At 37.8% G+C, this 5,000-nt stretch overlaps 3 non-coding genes and 17 pseudogenes across 3 annotated transcripts in view; all 20 read right to left on the bottom strand.

Annotated features, from left to right (window-relative positions):
• Positions 1 to 32: 32 nt before the first annotated feature.
• On the bottom strand, positions 33 to 151 carry LOC148431997 (5S ribosomal RNA; annotated as a pseudogene).
• A 115-nt stretch (positions 152 to 266) lies between these two features.
• Positions 267 to 385, bottom strand: LOC148431996 (5S ribosomal RNA). The gene has a single exon (XR_015877036.1). It is a non-coding gene; the product is annotated as a 5S ribosomal RNA (ribosomal RNA).
• A 116-nt stretch (positions 386 to 501) lies between these two features.
• LOC148431995 (5S ribosomal RNA) lies at positions 502 to 620 on the bottom strand (annotated as a pseudogene).
• A 116-nt stretch (positions 621 to 736) lies between these two features.
• LOC148431994 (5S ribosomal RNA) lies at positions 737 to 855 on the bottom strand (annotated as a pseudogene).
• A 116-nt stretch (positions 856 to 971) lies between these two features.
• Positions 972 to 1,090, bottom strand: LOC148431993 (5S ribosomal RNA; annotated as a pseudogene).
• Positions 1,091 to 1,206: 116 nt separating this feature from the next.
• LOC148431992 (5S ribosomal RNA) lies at positions 1,207 to 1,325 on the bottom strand (annotated as a pseudogene).
• A 115-nt stretch (positions 1,326 to 1,440) lies between these two features.
• LOC148431991 (5S ribosomal RNA) lies at positions 1,441 to 1,559 on the bottom strand (annotated as a pseudogene).
• Positions 1,560 to 1,675: 116 nt separating this feature from the next.
• LOC148431990 (5S ribosomal RNA) lies at positions 1,676 to 1,794 on the bottom strand (annotated as a pseudogene).
• A 115-nt stretch (positions 1,795 to 1,909) lies between these two features.
• On the bottom strand, positions 1,910 to 2,028 carry LOC148431989 (5S ribosomal RNA; annotated as a pseudogene).
• A 116-nt stretch (positions 2,029 to 2,144) lies between these two features.
• Positions 2,145 to 2,263, bottom strand: LOC148431988 (5S ribosomal RNA; annotated as a pseudogene).
• A 116-nt stretch (positions 2,264 to 2,379) lies between these two features.
• Positions 2,380 to 2,498, bottom strand: LOC148431987 (5S ribosomal RNA; annotated as a pseudogene).
• A 351-nt stretch (positions 2,499 to 2,849) lies between these two features.
• On the bottom strand, positions 2,850 to 2,968 carry LOC148431986 (5S ribosomal RNA). Its single transcript, XR_015876966.1, has one exon. It is a non-coding gene; the product is annotated as a 5S ribosomal RNA (ribosomal RNA).
• A 115-nt stretch (positions 2,969 to 3,083) lies between these two features.
• Positions 3,084 to 3,202, bottom strand: LOC148431985 (5S ribosomal RNA; annotated as a pseudogene).
• Positions 3,203 to 3,319: 117 nt separating this feature from the next.
• LOC148431984 (5S ribosomal RNA) lies at positions 3,320 to 3,438 on the bottom strand (annotated as a pseudogene).
• A 114-nt stretch (positions 3,439 to 3,552) lies between these two features.
• LOC148431983 (5S ribosomal RNA) lies at positions 3,553 to 3,671 on the bottom strand (annotated as a pseudogene).
• A 116-nt stretch (positions 3,672 to 3,787) lies between these two features.
• Positions 3,788 to 3,906, bottom strand: LOC148431982 (5S ribosomal RNA; annotated as a pseudogene).
• Positions 3,907 to 4,022: 116 nt separating this feature from the next.
• LOC148431981 (5S ribosomal RNA) lies at positions 4,023 to 4,141 on the bottom strand (annotated as a pseudogene).
• Positions 4,142 to 4,257: 116 nt separating this feature from the next.
• Positions 4,258 to 4,376, bottom strand: LOC148431980 (5S ribosomal RNA; annotated as a pseudogene).
• A 116-nt stretch (positions 4,377 to 4,492) lies between these two features.
• LOC148431979 (5S ribosomal RNA) lies at positions 4,493 to 4,611 on the bottom strand (annotated as a pseudogene).
• A 351-nt stretch (positions 4,612 to 4,962) lies between these two features.
• LOC148431978 (5S ribosomal RNA) overlaps positions 4,963 to 5,000 on the bottom strand; it is a 119-nt gene continuing 81 nt past the window's right edge. The window contains exon 1 of the ribosomal RNA XR_015876965.1: positions 4,963 to 5,000. This exon is cut by the window's right edge and continues 81 nt beyond it. This is a non-coding gene — a ribosomal RNA (5S ribosomal RNA).

The raw sequence follows: 5,000 nt of genomic DNA, 5'->3' as shown, positions 1-5,000 counted from the left end.
TAATAGAAAAGAATGTTATGGCAGTATAAAATTACCTACAGCACCTGGTAATCCCAGGTGGTCTCCCATCCAAGTACTAACCAGGCCCAGCACTGCCTAGCTTCCAAGTTCAGATGAGATTGGGCATGTCCAGTGTGGTTTGGCTGTAGGTGCTCAAAAACATTAACTTTAGACCTCTTTTACTTCTTAACTCAAGTAAATTCAATGATAAGTTGAAAAATGAAATGTAAAATGTAATAGAAAAGAATGTTATGGCAGTATAAAATGACCTACAGCACCTAGTATTCCCAGGTGGTCTCCCATCCAAGTACTAACCAGGCCCAACACTGCATAGCTTCCAAGATCAGACGAGATTGGGCATGTCCAGTGTGGTTTGGCTGTAGGTGCTCAAAACCATTAACTTTAGACCTCTATTACTTCTTAACTCAAGGAAATTCATTGATAAGTTGAAAAAATTAAATGTAAAATGTAATAGAAAAGAATGTTCTGGCAGTATAAAACTACCTACAGCTCCTGGTATTCCCAGGTGGTCTCCCATCCAAGTACTAACCAGGCCCAACACTGCATAGATTCCAAGATCAGACGAGATTGGGCATGTCCACTGTGGTTTGGCTGTAGGTGCTCAAAAGCATTAAATTTAGACCTCTATTACTTCTTAACTCAAGTAAATTCATTGATAAGTTGAAAAAATTAAATGTAAAATGTAATAGAAAAGAATGTTATGGTAGTATAAAATTACCTACAGCTCCTGGTATTCCCAGGTGGTCTCCCATCCAAGTACTAACCAGGCCCAACACTGCATAACTTCCAAGATCAGACGAGCTTGGGCATGTCCACTGTGGTTTGGCTGTAGGTACTCAAAAGCGTTAAATTTAGATCGCTTTTACTTCTTAACACAAGTAAATTCATTGATAAGTTGAAAAAATTAAATGTAAAATGTAATAGAAAAGAATGTTATGGCAGTATAAAATTACCTACAGCACCTTGGATTCCTAGGTAGTCTCCCATCCAAGTACTAACCAGTCCCAACACTGCATAGCTTCCAAGATTAAACGAGATTGGGCATGTCCAGTGTGGTATGGCTGTAGGTGCTCAAAAACATTAACTTTAGACCTCTATTACTTCTTAACTCAAGTAAATTCATTGATAAGTTGAAAAAATTAAATGTAAAATGTAATAGAAAAGAATGTTATGGCAGTATAAAATTACCTACTGCACCTGGTTTTCCCAGGTGGTCTCCCATCCAAGTACTGACCATGCCCAACACTGCATAGCTTCCAAGATCAGATGAGATTGGGCATGTCCAGTGTGGATTGGCTGTAGGTGCTCAAAAGTATTAACTTTAGACCTCTTTTACTTCTTAACTCAAGTAAATTCAATGATAAGTTGAAAAATTAAATGTAAAATGTAATAGAAAAGAATGTTATGGCAGTATAAAATTACCTACAGCTCCTGGTATTCCCAGGTGGACTCCCATCCAAGTACTAACGAGGCCCAACACTGCATACCTTCCAAGATCAGACGAGATTGGGCATGTCCAGTGTGGTTTGGCTGTAGGTGCTCAAAAACATTAACTTTAGACCTCTATTACTTCTTAACTCAAGTAAATTCATTGATAAGTTGAAAAAATGAAATGTAAAATGTAATAGAAAAGAATGTTATGGCAGTATAAAATTACCTACAGCACCTGGGATTCCTAGGTGGTCTCCTATCGAAGTACTAACCAGGTCCAACACTGCATAGCTTCCAAGATCAGACGAGATTGGGCAAGTCCAGTGTGGTTTGGCTGTAGGTGCTCAAAAACATTAACTTTAGACCTCTTTTACTTCTTAACTCAAGTAAATTCATTGATAAGTTGAAAAATTAAATGTAAAATGTAATAGAAAAGAATGTTATGGCTGCATAAAATTACCTACAGCACCTGGTATTCCCAGGTGGTCTCCCATCCAAGTACTAACCAGGCACAACACTGCATAGCTTCCAAGATCAGACGAGATTGGGCATGTCCAGTGTGGTTTGGCAGTAGGTGCTCAAAATCATTAACTTTAGACCTCTATTACTTCTTAACTCAAGTAAATTCATTGATAAGTTGAAAAATTTAAATGTAAAATGTAATAGAAAAGAATGTTCTGGCAGTATAAAATTACCTACAGCTCCTGGTATTCCCAGGTGGTCTCCCATCCAAGTACTAACCAGGCCCAACACTGCATAGCTTCCAAGATCAGACGAGATTGGGCATGTCCACTGTGGTTTGGCTGTAGGTGCTCAAAAGCATTAAATTTAGACCGCTTTTACTTCTTAACACAAGTAAATTCATTGATAAGTTGAAAAAATTAAATGTAAAATGTAATAGAAAAGAATGTTATGGCAGTTTAAAATTACCTACAGCACCTGGGATTCCTAGGTAGTCTCCCATCCAAGTAGTAACCAGTCCCAACACTGCATAGCTTCCAAGATCAGACGAGTTTGGGCATGTCCAGTGTGGTTTGGCTGTAGGTGCTCAAAAACAATAACTTTAGACCTGTATTACTTCTTAACTCAAGTAAATTCATTGATAAGTTGAAAAAATTAAATGTAAAATGTAATAGAAAAGAATGTTATGGCAGTATAAAATTACCTACTGCACCTGGTTTTCCCAGGTGGTCTCCCATCCAAGTTCTGACCTTACCCAACACTGCATAGCTACCAAGATAAGACGAGATTGGGCATGTCCACTGTGGTTTGGCTGTAGGTGCTCAAAAGCATTACATTTAGACCGCTTTTACTTCTTAACACAAGTAAATTCATTGATAAGTTGAAAAAATCAAATGTAAAATGTAATAGAAAAGACTGTTATGGCAGTATAAAATTACCTACAGCACCTGGTATTCCCAGGTGGTTTCCCATCCAAGTACTAACCAGGCCCAACACTGCATAGCTTCCAAGATCAGATGAGATTGGGCATGTCCAGTGTGGTTTGGCTGTAGGTGCTCAAAAACATTAACTTTAGACCTCTTTTACTTCTTAACTCAAGTAAATTCAATGATAAGTTGAAAAATGAAATGTAAAATGTAATAGAAAAGAATGTTATGGCAGTATAAAATTACCTACAGTACCTGGTATTCCCAGGTGGTCGCCCATCTAAGTACTATCCAGGCCCAACACTGCATAGCTTCCAAGATCAGACGAGATTGGGCATGTCCAGTGTGGTTTGGCTGTAGGTACTCAAAAACATTAACTTTAGACCTCTTTTACTTCTTAACTCAAGTAAATTCATTGATAAGTTGAAAAAATCAAATGTAAAATGTAATAAAAAAGAATGATTTTGGCAGTCTAAAATTACCTACAGCACCTGGTATTCCCAGGTGGTCTCCCATCCAAGTACAAACCAGGCCCAACACTGCATAGCTTCCAAGATCAGACGAGATTGTGCATGTCCAGTGTGGATTGGCTGTAGGTGTTTAAAGTATTAACTTTAGACCTCTTTTACTTCTTAACTCAAGTAAATTCAATGATAAGTTGAAAAATTAAATGTAAAATGTAATAGAAAAGAATGTTATGGCAGTATAAAATTACCTACAGCTCCTGGTATTCCCAGGTGGTCTCCCATCCAAGTAGTAACCAGGCCCAACACTGCATACCTTCCAAGATCAGACGAGATTGGGCATGTCCAGTGTGGTTTGGCTGTAGGCGCTCAAAAACATTAACTTTAGACCTCTATTACTTCTTAACTCAAGTAAATTCATTGATAAGTTGAAAAAATGAAATGTAAAATGTAATAGAAAAGAATGTTATGGCAGTATAAAATTACCTACAGCACCTGGGATTCCTAGGTGGTCTCCTATCGAAGTACTAACCAGGTCCAACACTGCATAGCTTCCAAGATCAGACGAGATTGGGCATGTCCAGTGTGGTTTGGCTGTAGGTGCTCAAAAACATTAACTTTAGACCTCTTTTACTTCTTAACTCAAGTAAATTCATTGATAAGTTGAAAAAATTAAATGTAAAATGTAATAGAAAAGAATGTTATGGCTGCATAAAATTACCTACAGCACCTAGTATTCCCAGGTGGTCTCCCATCCAAGTACTAACCAGGCACAACACTGCATAGCTTCCAAGATCAGACGAGATTGGGCATGTCCAGTGTGGTTTGGCAGTAGGTGCTCAAAAACATTAACTTTAGACCTCTATTACTTCTTAACTCAAGTAAATTCATTGATAAGTTGAAAAATTTATATGTAAAATGTAATAGAAAAGAATGTTCTGGCAGTATAAAATTACCTACAGCTCCTGGTATTCCCAGGTGGTCTCCCATCCAAGTACTAACCAGGCCCAACACTGCATAGCTTCCAAGATCAGACGAGATTGGGCATGTCCACTGTGGTTTGGCTGTAGGTGCTCAAAAGCATTAAATTTAGACCGCTTTTACTTCTTAACACAAGTAAATTCATTGATAAGTTGAAAAAATTAAATGTAAAATGTAATAGAAAAGAATGTTATGGCAGTTTAAAATTACCTACAGCACCTGGGATTCCTAGGTAGTCTCCCATCCAAGTAGTAACCAGTCCCAACACTGCATAGCTTCCAAGATCAGACGAGTTTGGGCATGTCCAGTGTGGTTTGGCTGTAGGTGCTCAAAAACAATAACTTTAGACCTGTATTACTTCTTAACTCAAGTAAATTCATTGATAAGTTGAAAAAATTAAATGTAAAATGTAATAGAAAAGAATGTTATGGCAGTATAAAATTACCTACTGCACCTGGTTTTCCCAGGTGGTCTCCCATCCAAGTTCTGACCTTACCCAACACTGCATAGCTACCAAGATAAGATGAGATTGGGCATGTCCACTGTGGTTTGGCTGTAGGTGCTCAAAAGCATTAAATTTAGACCGCTTTTACTTCTTAACACAAGTAAATTCATTGATAAGTTGAAAAAATCAAATGTAAAATGTAATAGAAAAGACTGTTATGGCAGTATAAAATTACCTACAGCACCTGGTATTCCCAGGTGGTTTCCCATC

Source organism: Taudactylus pleione, unplaced genomic scaffold (genome assembly GCF_031769625.1).
Source record: "Taudactylus pleione unplaced genomic scaffold, aTauple2 ptg002179l, whole genome shotgun sequence".
NCBI classification, from domain to species: domain Eukaryota; kingdom Metazoa; phylum Chordata; class Amphibia; order Anura; family Myobatrachidae; genus Taudactylus; species Taudactylus pleione.
The sequence above is the reverse complement of the archived record's forward strand: the minus strand, read 5'-3'. Positions and strand labels throughout refer to the sequence as shown.